Source organism: Arvicola amphibius, chromosome 11, assembly GCF_903992535.2.
Source record: "Arvicola amphibius chromosome 11, mArvAmp1.2, whole genome shotgun sequence".
In the NCBI taxonomy this organism is placed as follows: domain Eukaryota; kingdom Metazoa; phylum Chordata; class Mammalia; order Rodentia; family Cricetidae; genus Arvicola; species Arvicola amphibius.
Window position 1 is genome coordinate 118,097,182 of NC_052057.2, and position 12,056 is coordinate 118,109,237.

The 12,056-nt window shown below is 48.7% G+C and overlaps 1 long non-coding RNA gene across 1 annotated transcript in view; it reads right to left on the reverse strand.

The window, feature by feature from the left end:
- Positions 1 to 12,056, reverse strand: part of LOC119826247 — an 80,504-nt gene that overhangs the window by 34,178 nt on the left and 34,270 nt on the right. The gene's annotated exons all lie outside the window — the stretch shown is intronic.

A 12,056-nucleotide genomic window follows, 5' to 3' on the forward strand; every position in this document is an offset into this window, starting at 1 on the left:
ATAGTGAGTCGCCATGCCTCTCTTCTCCGAGATGGACACAGGTTAAGATCTCTTCTGGTAAGCGACCACCTCGTGGTGCTACACAGATTACTAAATATGGGTTAAAGCAAGATGTGAGAATTAGATAATAAGAGGCTGAAACAAATGGGCCTGGTAGTGTTTAGAAGAATACAGTTTCCATGTAATTATTTTGGGTAAAGCTAGCCGGGTGGCGGGACGCAGCCCTGCCGCTCCTTCTATACCACCTCTGGGATAAATAACTTCTTTTAATTGTTATTGAGCCATACATTTTTCTCCACTTCCCCCCTTCCTCCCCCTCCCCTTCTACCCTCTCCCGTAACCCCCACACTCTTAATTTACTCAGGAGATCTTGTCTTTTTCTCCTTCCTGTGTAGATCCATGTATGTCTCTCCTTGTTGTAAAAATTAAAAACAGGACCAGGCACTAACCTTTGACAGTGTATCTGATCTCGTCCACCATTTTTCTTTGAATAAAATAAATACCCTTGCTGCTTTGCAAATCTGTATGAACTTTTGAATAAGCGTCCAAACACCTGGAGAGACCCAGCCTAGACCGGTGTCAATCCTGCCTGCCTTCCTTTATTGTTTCAGTATTCAGGATCAAACTCGGGGTCTTGCACATGCTAGACATTTGAGTTGCATTTCTAGCCCTAATCCAGCACAGTGGTGCCCAGAACTCGTTCAGATGACCTCCCCTAGCTGCAAGGGAAGCTGAGAAAGGAGGGGAGAGTGAGACCATTTTCAGACCCTCCCTGAGAGCTGCTGAGTCAGAAATGCTGGGGCTATGGCATGAGTACCAACAATCCACTTGGTCACAGACCTTTCAGAAGGTTCTGTTATTTCTGAGGCTACTGAATCATAGCCATATGATGGGGAGGGTTTATTTCTTTGTCTCTGTTTTGGGAAAGAGTCTCGTGTATTCCAGGCTGGCCTGGAACTTGCTATGCAGCCAAGGGAAATCTTGAATTTCTGATTTATTTATTGATTGATTGATTGAATGAATGATTTTTACCTCCTGAATGCTAGTATTATAGGTGGTAAGCCACCACACCCCATTCATGGGCTGGGGATAAACCCAGGGCCCCCTCCACGCTAGACAAACATTATACCTACTAAGCTGCTCCCTGGCTCCCACTGTAGCCAGTCTTGTGGGGTCTCGTGGGGTGGAAAGAGTCCTGGACTAGCTCACATAGCACCGTTTTTCTTTGTAGTTCTGTCACTTGGTCACCAGAAGACATTAGCTTTCTGACCTATAGGATGAGGGTGACAATAGCTACACTGGTTTCATTCAATAAACTGCGACAGCCAATTTAAATACTGTAGACGAAAACATTGGTGCCTGTAAATCATTAGATAAATGAAGTTCTAAGTGAATTGGGTCTCAAGTTCAGAGACAAAATAAAAGTGAAAAGAATGTGACGGTGATGGCCTTCGTCAGCAAAGACCAGAACTGACACAGGAGGAGTTCCTAACGGAGACCGTGGAGGCCATCACGGTGCTGTCTGTATTGCGCTATGGGCCAACATTCCAGACAAGGGAAACTCCCTTGACGAAGCCTAACGTTTGGGATTACGCATCGCCAATCGATACGAGGTCGAGCCGTGTACCAACTCCTGGACGGCAGCATTTTATCACTCGTTCTATTCTGCATCAGGACCTCATGTCACACTGTGTAGCTCAGCCTGCTCCGGAGTTCACGGCCTAGAAACTCAAGCCAGTGTCTCGGGCCTCAGCTTCCCAAGTGGGGATTACAGACATGTGCTAGCACACCCAGCTTGGGTTTCAGTCTTTCACAGACGTTTTCTGGGGTCAATAATGACAGTGGGATTTTGCCATAGCTTTCTCAACAGCCAATGTAACTGACATGGGGCAGAGTACAAATGTCTGGGAAGCCAAACCTACCCTTAAAAGGTGTAAAGAGATAAAAAAAGGTTACAACAGTCAATGACAGAAATAGAAACCGAAACCACAGAAACTCAAAAAAAAATGCACCACTACAAAACAACGTTTGCGGTGGCTGCTCAGGGGGTCTCTACAAGAGGAAGGACGTATAGGTGGCTTCATAACAAACACTTTGGAGGGTGCTGGAACGGGGGTATTCAGGACGACCGGTGAGAAGCTAGGAAACAAATTCAGGAGATTTCGGATTGAAAAGACCGAGAGGCTATTGTCTGAGCACAAGTATGCCGCCATCCCTTACGGATAAAGCCTGCTCACTCCACTGCCTGTCCATTCACTCCACCACAGCGGCCCACCAAACAGCACTCGGAGCCGTTTTCACTGTGAACTGAGACCAGTCCTTGACGTCCGGGAGGCGCCCAGTCATAGCTAGTTTTGCCTTCAGGAAACTTAGACAGTGCCTGGAAACTGTCCTGACTGACAGCGGGGCCCTCCTGAGGCTAGAGGTTTGACCTGCCTCTTCAGGTGAGCCTGTGAGTGTTGGCAGGGTGTCACCTGGCAACACGGAGACCGTGGAGTAGTGAGGAGACTTTGTCTGTGTTGTCTATTCAATTGGTCTGTACAAAATGTGAAGCCAAGGCCTATTTATTGATTGATCTGTTTAACGTTTGGGCTGCAACACCAAGTGCTATGATAAGAGAGTTTGTAGAAACAACATTGCAAAGCCAACATATTCCTTGGCTCGAAGAGAGGATACAATCGGCATATGGGAATCTAATGATGTAACCCTCTGAAACTGCTGAGGGAGACCTGCCAAGCTCACCATCAAGTTGACCACCCTCAGTTCGAACAAATAGGCCAAGGCTGGGTCAGTTTCAAAATATACAATCTTTGGACCTGCTTTCTAAGGTGTTTTAGTTCTTCAGACAGGCAAACAAGGCCCATTTCCCCCCCTGCTCCCACCATGAACCCAGTGACCCACTTCACCTCACGGACCTTGAGCATCTGGTATATAGGCCGCCGGGGGCAGCTGTCACTTGCTGTACAAACAGGTCTCCAACCCGAAGGAGAATTCTGATTAGTGCTTCTTAAAGAAAGGGTTAAAATGCAGCTTGGGGCCGGGCGGTGGTGGCGCACGCCTTTAATCCCAGCACTCGGGAGGCAGAGGCAGGTGGATCTCTGTGAGTTCGAGACCAGCCTGGTCTACAAGAGCTAGTTCCAGGACAGGCTCCAAAGCCACAGAGAAACCCTGTCTCGAAAAACCAAAAAAAAAAAAAAAAAAAAATGCAGCTTGGGGCCGGGCGGTGGTGGCGCAGGCCTTTAATCCTAGCACTCGGGAGGCAGAGGCAGGCGGATCTCTGTGAGTTCGAGACCAGCCTGGTCTACAAGAGCTAGTTCCAGGACAGGCTCCAAAGCCACAGAGAAACCCTATCTCGAAAAATCAAAAAAAAAAAAAAAAAAAAAAAAAAATGCAGCTTGGTTGGTGGCTCTCAGCAGCTGCAGGATGCTAACCCCTGGGGTCAAGCGCGGGCCCCAGGGACTCACAGGCAGGTTCAGCTCCTCTGTGATACCCTTCTCATCAGTGCCATAACCGGGTGTCATTTCCCCCCAACAGAAATCGGAGCCGGAGCCAAAATTCCAGCCTCTCATCCCCCTGGCTGCCCTGTGTCCTCTCTAGCATTTCTGCTTTCTTTCTTTTCCTTCACTTCTGTTCTGTTTTTGAGACAGACAGTCCAGGTGGGGCTCTCTGACTCTGTAGCTGAGATTGGCCCCAAGCCTGCTGCCCTCCTGCTTCTGCTTCCCAAGGGCACAGGTGTATATAACCCTGTCTGCCTCAAAATGTCTTCTAAAAGGATTTCCTGGAACTGGAAAGAGGGCTCAGAGAATCTTGCAGAGGTCCCGGGTTTGGTTCCCAGCACATAGCCTCACTCAACTGTCTGGAATTCCAGTTCCAGGGCATGACACCCTCTTCTGGTCTTCTTGGGCACCAGGCATACACATGGTGCTCACATACACCTGCACACACACACCATTATGCAAGCAAACACTCATGCACCTAAAATTAAAATAATCTTAAAAGGATTGCATAATTGTTTGAACTGAATTGTGCCCCCACCCCGACCTTGAAATTCACCTTAGAGGCCTAGCCCCCGGCACTTCAGAGAGCAGCTATAGACAGGAAAGGTGGAGTCAGAAACGGACCACTAGGGTAGGTACCCTGTGAACTGTTCTGCAACCTGTCTATTCTGGGGACTTGGAGAGGCTGCTGAGCACACAAATAAATACAGTTAGACTTCTTTCCTGTTCTGTTTTTTTTCCCCTTCCAAGACAGGGTTTCTCTATGTAACAGTCCTCCCTGTCCTGAAACTTGCTTGTAGACCAGACTGGCCTTGAACACAGAGATCTGCCTGCCTCTGCCTCCCCAGTGCTGGAATCAAAGATGTGCACCACCACTGTCCAGCTCAGCCGGATCTTTTAAATTCTGTTTTTTAGATTTATTTTATTTTATTTTATGTGTGTGTCTGGCTCACATGTATATCTGTGCCTGGTGCCGACTGAGGAAGGCAGTAGGGTCCCTGGAACCAGGGTTATGAACAGTAGTGAGCCACCAAGTGGATGCTGGGAATCAAACCCAGGTCTTTTTCAAGAATATGTGCACTTGCTGAGCGGTGGTGGCGCTCGCCTTTAATCCCAGCTTTCAAGAGTCAGAGGCAGGTGGATCTCTGGAAGTTCGAGGCCAGCCTGGTCTACAGAGAGAGTTCCAGGACAGGCTTCAAAGCCCCCAAGTTAGATTTCCTATTTCTATTGCCCTTTTTAACCTCGCCCACCCAGGATCCCACCAGTCCCCACAGACTGCTGTTTCAGGGTCATTGCTGACATTATCCAACAGGTCTGTGTCACTGGGCCACCTCCGGGGCCTCCCCGCAGCTGCTCGGATTCTCTGGTGGCCCTGTTTCATCCACTGTAGTGAGGGGCTGCGGGCGGGCGGGCCGGCTTTTCATCCCGCCCGGATCCCACACGGCTAGATTTACACCCGAAATAATTACACGGAAACTGTATTCTTTTAAACACTGCCTGGCTCATTAGTTTCAGCCTCTTACTCACATCTTGACTAACCCATATCTAATAATCTTTGTAACACCACAAGTGGTGTCTTACCGGGAAAGATTCAGCACATCTGACCTGGTGACTGGCTTAATGGCATCTGTCTCCCTGAGGAGAGGCACGGTGGTCTGCCTCAGAGAGCAGAGGCATTGCGATTTATTAACTTCCCTTCCCAGCATTCTGTTCTGTCTACTCTGCTCACCTAAGGGCTGGCCAACCAAATGGGCCAGGCAGTTTCTTCATTAACCAATGAAATCAACTCAAACAGAAGACCCTCCCACATCAATCCACGGTCTCATTCCCCACTCTCTTCTGTGACTAAAACACTGGGGAGTCGCACCCTTACCTCAGCCTTCCCACCGCTCCCTGGAGCTGCGGCCCTGCCGTCCCCACTGAAAGACCTACAGAACATTCCCAGTCCAGCGTCAGCTCCGTCTCCCGTTCCCTTCTCCAGAGAAGTCAGAATCCCAGCATCCTCCGTTACCCACCACCCTGCACATACCTCAGAACACTTAACAGCCTCACCCTGATTCCAACAGTTCACCCCACTTCTGCTGCTGTCACCCTGCTTCCCACCTCCCTCCTCACCTCTGGGCTCATCCTGACTGAGGGCCTGTCTGATTACTGAGCCTATTCATGTCTCATTGACTTGTGTTTTCTATTTTTAATATGAGGGATGGTAGGCAAATGGTGGGCAGCTGAGCTACATCTTCTACCTTTAGTTGTTGTTTTTTTAAATAAATAAATAAACTTTTCTTCTGAAACGCAGTCTTAAGCTGCCCTGCAGGACTTGCCATCTTCCTCCTATCCTTCTGAGTCACTGGGCCACAGAGACCCACACTGCAGAACCCGGTTTGCAGATTTGCTCTGACTTGCACGTTCCCTGTCTGGCTGTGACCACACTGCCTTCCGTCCTGACCCATTGGCTATGCTGCCAGTCTTCTGTAGTGCCCTGGGTGGTGGCAGGCCTACAGACTCACACTCCTTCCACACCCTCTGTGGGTCACTTAGGGCTCAAAGCTCACCCCCTGGAGAGGTCTTTCTTGAACCCTCCTCTCACCTAGCACTTGCTGGAAGGTTAGAGAAGCCAGCATACTCGGGTTACAGCCCAGCCATGTGCCAAACATTGTATCCGATACTTCATATTCTTACCTCAGTTAGCCCTCAGCACAACCTTTAAAAGGGCCTTCAAAAACTGCTTATTTTATAAATCAAAAAACAAAGATGAAGAGCAGTCAATGCCAGGTTTGAAACCAGGCCTCCAAAGCATCACTTCCCGTACCCACCTTAAATTCTGTCCTGAGCTGTGGGTAACACGGCTCCAAGGAGCTGGCTCTCCAGGGCTGACGGTTTCTATGGCACTTCCGTTTCAGCAGGGAAAGCCATTCAGGCGCACCTGCCTGTGCTAGGTAGGGACAGCCAGAAAATACAAGGCCAGGTCAGAGACCAGCCTGCCTACAATCCCACACCTGGAAGGCTAAAGCAGCACTGCCACAAGTTCAAGGCCAGCCTAAGCTACAGAATGAGACTTTGTCTCAAACAAATAAAATAAAACAGAAACCCAACCAAACAAAAAGCAGCAACAACAAAGAACAAAATTTGGGTTTGTAGGCATAAATTTACTCATGGGGTCTAGACACCTTTATGGGTTCGTCTTATCATCAAAGACTCAAAAAATGATGATGTTTGGCTTTTCACTCAGGTGGGCTTGGGAATAAAGTCCACAGAAGTCATTAAAACTTTTACAATTGCCGAGCAGTGGTGGCAATGCCTTTAATCCCAGCACTTAGGAGGCAGAGGTGGGTGGATCTCTGTGAGTTTGAGGGCAGCCTGGTCTACAGAGTGAGTTCTAGGACAGCCAGGGCTACACTGGGTGAATGAACGCCAGAGGCACTTTGTTACCCGATTGGATGAATGGCCTTTACAGGACTACAGTACTTATCTAACCCATAAAAGGAAAAGAGTAACTAACTGCTCCTGCCAAACGGGAATAAAGAAGAAGCCTTACAGGGATAAGAGGTCTTATTGGACTAGAAAAGCAAACACACAAGCCAACAAAAACAACTCTGGGCTAGCAGTGGTGGCACACGCCTGTAACCCTGGCACTCGGGAGGCGAAGGCAGGTACATCTCTGAGTTCAAGCCTGGTCTACAGAGTGAGTTCCAGGACAACCAGGGCTACACAGAGAAACCCTGTCTCAAAGAACCAAATCAAAAAAACAAAAACAAAAACGAGAACTCAGCTTCTGGAGCACCTTTGGGGAATCATCCCCATTTAGGGATGGCCTTGCCCCCACCTCCCGACTGCAGCAGTGAGGCTTAGGACAACTATGCAAGTGGATCTCATCTGCATCTGCCCAGCAGCCAAGGAGCTGAAAGGTAAAGCCATCACTGACACGAGATCCCTTCAGCTCCCTAAGCGGTGTTTGTTCCTCTGTCTGAGACAGCCTCATTCCACAGCCCACACTAGCCTGGAACCCACTATACAGCTCAGGCTGTTCTTAAACCTACGGTGATCCTCCTGCCTCAGTCTCCTGTGCACCATCATGGCCCAGCATGAGGCCCACAGTTCTTGAGGGTGCATCTTTTCAGTGTTCTCCTGAAAACAGAACTCTAACCAGGGCTGCCAGGTCACAATAGCTTCTGGGCTGGGGATGCAGCTCCGAGGTAGAGCTTTCGCCTAATATGCGCAAGGCTTTAGGTTCCAGTCTTCGCACCCTGCAGCCTTCGTAACTTCTCTAAGTTGTCTTGTTCTGTGGTTTGGTGCTGCAGGTAGAACCCAGGCTTTCCCGGCATTCTAAGATCCACCACAGAGCTACAGTCATGTCTTTTCAAACCCTGTTTCCATGTGGTGATTAGGAAGAAAGTCTTTGGGCTGGCACCGAGCATAACGACCTTCACTGGATCCTGGAGACCCTCACAGTGGAGGGAGAGAACTGACTCTCACAAACTGTCTCTGACCTCTACACTCTGCATGTATTGCATGCACACTTTCACACACATACACACACACAATAAAAAATTACAATGTAAATAAAAACCTTCACACTAGGGAGGCTGAGGTAGTAGAATATGAGTATGAATTTGAAGTTGTCTGGACTATGTATTAAGACTCTGTCTCAGCACTTAGGAGGCAGAGACTGGCGTGTTGGGACAGTTGAAGTCCTGGCCTCCAGCTGCTCTTCCCTGCTGAAGATCTTTACTTTCCTTCTGATTTGAGTTACTAAAAGCTGTGTCAAAGTTGTTTACCAGCTCTGCTTCACGAGCACGTGTTGCCTTGGCCTTGAGGATCAGAGAATAAGGTTTTCACCTGCTGGCCCACCTGACTGTTGGGTATATGAGCCTCCGTGGTGCTATTGAATAGAGGCTTCTTACCAGTGACTAGAGGTCCGTGTCTATGTGTGTTTCAATCTCCAGCCCCTTGCCCTTAGCTCATGAATTGTATGGTAGCGCATAGAGTGCAGACGGGCGTTGTGCGCTGCACTGTCGGATCTCTCCGAGTACAGATCTGGGCCTGGCACGAGCTTTTGAAACCCCAAAGCCCACCCCAGTGACATGCTTCCTCCAACAAGGCTACACCTGTACCTCCTAATCCCGCTCAAGAGTGCCACTCCCTGGTGACCAAGTATTCAGATCTGTGAGCCTATGGGGACCATTCTTATTTAAACCACACTTCCAGGCCAAGCATTTTGGTCAAGTTTGACTCTTTCTCTACTCCATTTGGGATTTTAAGTGATTGATCTTCTTAAATGCATTTTTCCTAGACAACTGGCAATAGTCTAGTCCATGGCCAAAGGCCAGCTGACCCTCTCTATTGGTAGACAGATTTAAAATGACCTAGCGGTCTTCACTTTGGGATTCTCTACAGTATAGCTAAACAGCTTGGTGCTTTATGTTGGAAGGCCGCCTGCAGGGCCCTCCTTTGTGGCTCGGAAGAGAAACAATACTCTTTAGCAATCTCAGAGTGGCTGGCAGGGTGGACAGCCACAATCGAATTTGGTGACCAGGATGTATCTGAATGCATAAATGTGGTTCAGCTCTGTGATCCTTCAAACAAAACCTGAGGTTGAATTCCTTCTGTTCTGGCAGATAAGGGAGTGTATTGAGCACTATGGAAAACAGACAGGGTACTCTGACAGATGGGAGGAGAGTTGCCCCACAGCAGGGGGTCAGCCTGGAACTGGGTACTATAGCAACACTCTGAGAATTAGCCTATGAATTAAAGGATGGTTGCATTCACCCAGTCTGTGTAGGCAGGGAATGGCCAGGTCTTTTGTCAGCCAACAGAGAAAAGATTGTTTTGCTGTTGTGGTTTGAGTTCAGTTGCAAGCAGACAGCTCCCTGCTGTGGAGGTGAACTTACTCCGAGTTTAACTTCATCAAAGTAGGCAGACCAGAAGTGTTCCAAGTAGGGAGGCAGCAGGAATGATCCACCACCCCACCACCACCCTCACCCACTCACCCCTGTGAATTACCCACCCCACACACACCACCACCACCACACCCACCCACCCACCCACCCCTGTGCGGGCACTAGGCAGGGAAGGGTTTTTGTGATTTCTGTTGTCCCTTTTATTACTATCTAGTCCACTCTCTTCCAGGCAATGCCAGTAATAAAATACTCCTCCCTCATAGGGACAGACATAGACCCTTCCCACAAACAACCATCCACCCCTAGTTTCTTGGTATATTATTGGAATAACAGTACCAGGTGGAAAGATACTAAATCAGCAAGAGTAAACAGAAAGCAAGCGATGCCTGAGGTAAGTTATGGTTTTCCTTTTCTTTTGTGGTGCTGGGCGTTGAACCCAGAGTCTTGAACATGCCTGGCAGGTACTCTATCACCGAGCTAACATGCTGGGTCTGATGAAAAACACAAAAGCAAAGAAGAAGCTGTTAAGTTAGAGATGGCTATGTCTGTGATGGCCTTTTGTGGGTTTGGTTTGTTCATTTGAGACAAGGTCTCTGGTAGACCAGATAGGCCTCCACTTGGACGAGGACCCTGGGCTCCCCGCTTCCAGCCTCACCTCCCAACACTAAGATTACAGACGTGTGCTACCACTCTCTACTGGCTTTCTGGTTTTTCATTTTGTATTTTAGTCATCTGTTGTTTTAAAAACTGCACCACGGCCTGGGGATATAGAGGTAGATTTCTTGCCCATCTGAAGACAAAAGGCCCTAGCTTCAATCCTAAAAGACAAACTGCCAGATTTTCCTAATGCTCAGAAGTGTAACTCCTGGAATATCATTACTGGTTTACGATGCGGCTCAAAGCAGCCACAGGCTAGCCCAGATTCAAGGAAGAGGTGTGTGTGTGTGTGTGTGTGTGTGTGTGTGTGTGTGTGTGTATGGGGTGGAGGACAGATTACACTGGTGCTGCAGATGTTCTGGACTATCTCTGGAAGAATTGTTTACCTCAGGTTTACTCTGTCATGATAAGGTACTGTACACTCTGACACATTGCCTTTAGGGTAACAAACTTATAAAGATGGATAAGGTAAGTCTTTTTGATAAAAAACAAAACTGGACGTATATAATTGTTAGTAAATTCTGGTTTTAAATAGGAGATGGCCTCTAGATGGTTTCTTAAAGAGAAACAAGAGAAGGTGGTGCTCCTAACACATCAACAGCATTGAGAGCAAATAACCTGATTTACCAAAATCCAAAATACAGACCGTGCAGAGACTACACCCTTGAAGCTTGTAAGGTCAAATGGCCAGCACGTACTGATCACTACCTGAGTGGCAGACAATTCCCTGACTCCCTGCAGAACAGAGGGGAACTGGAGATCAAAATCCATTTCCCGCGGGAAGGCTGGGTGTTTTAAGTGTTCTTAGTGGCCGGGAATGGGTCCCCTCCTCTAATTTTGGCTTGGTAAATTAGACAAAGAAGAGCTGATGGGCCCACAGCATCAGTCAGGACCAGCCTTGAGCATACCTGAGCAGCTTGAACCAATCATTGAGAAGGGACGCTCTACTGGCAGGAGAAAAAACACACAAGGTCTTTGTTTCAGGTCAAAAGATTAGGAAGAAGCCAGACATCTGCCATCTTTATCTACAGCCCGTTTCTTTGTTTCCCCCTCAGGGACCTGTATAAAGTAACTCAGGGGCTCTCAACTTTCTTAATGCTTTGACCCTTCAACACAGTTCCTCATGTTGTGGTGGCTCCCAACCATAAAATTATTTTCGTTGCTACTTCATAACTGTAATTTTGCTACTGTTATGAATCATAACGTAAATGTCTGTGTTTTCCAGCAGTCTTAAGCAACCCCTGTGAAAGGGTGGTTTGACTCCCAAAAGGGTCGGGACTCACAGGCTGAGAATTGCTGGTCTAGCTCCTACTCCCTTCTGAGCTCTCTCCAGTGACAGAACGCACACAAGAGACGGTGCTGCTGCCAGTTAGCCCATCTATGCACATGCCGTAGAGCTCTAGAAACCCTACCTAGGGGCAGTGTCTCATTTCCCTCTCAGCACAGCTGCCGAGTTCGTAGGTCTCATGGGAATCTCTACATTTTTCAGGCACATAAACAAAACGGGTCATAACCTCCTCGGTTCATATGAGCGTTTCGATGCAGGTCCCTAGGAATAAACAGAGCTAATTCTCCACTCAGGGTTCCTCTTTTCGGAAGCTAAGGCCTCGACTGAGGGCCTCCTCTGCCTGGCTTTGCCTTGTCCATGGGCAAGACCATGCGCTGCCCGTTGAAGTTCCTAAAACAGATGAGGCCCTGGCTTCTTGTCTTACTAAGGGGAATGAGTGGGCCGTCCGCATCCCACCTACGTGGCCCAGACTTCGAGGACTGCCCAGGGGTGGGTTCGCCTTCAGCACCATGGCTATTGCTTTACGTCTACACCGGCCAGAGGAGCAGCTGGTATCCCCAAGACCCCCGCCCATCCGAGATAAGGGGCTCTGCGTGGTTGTGCCCACGCTCAGCACGGCGGCTGTGCGGGTCGGGCTCGCCCCTCGGCTCCCATCCCCGTTCTCACCCCTCCTCCCACTTGCCCCGAGAGCACTCGCTCGGGCTCCCGCTTTGTTGC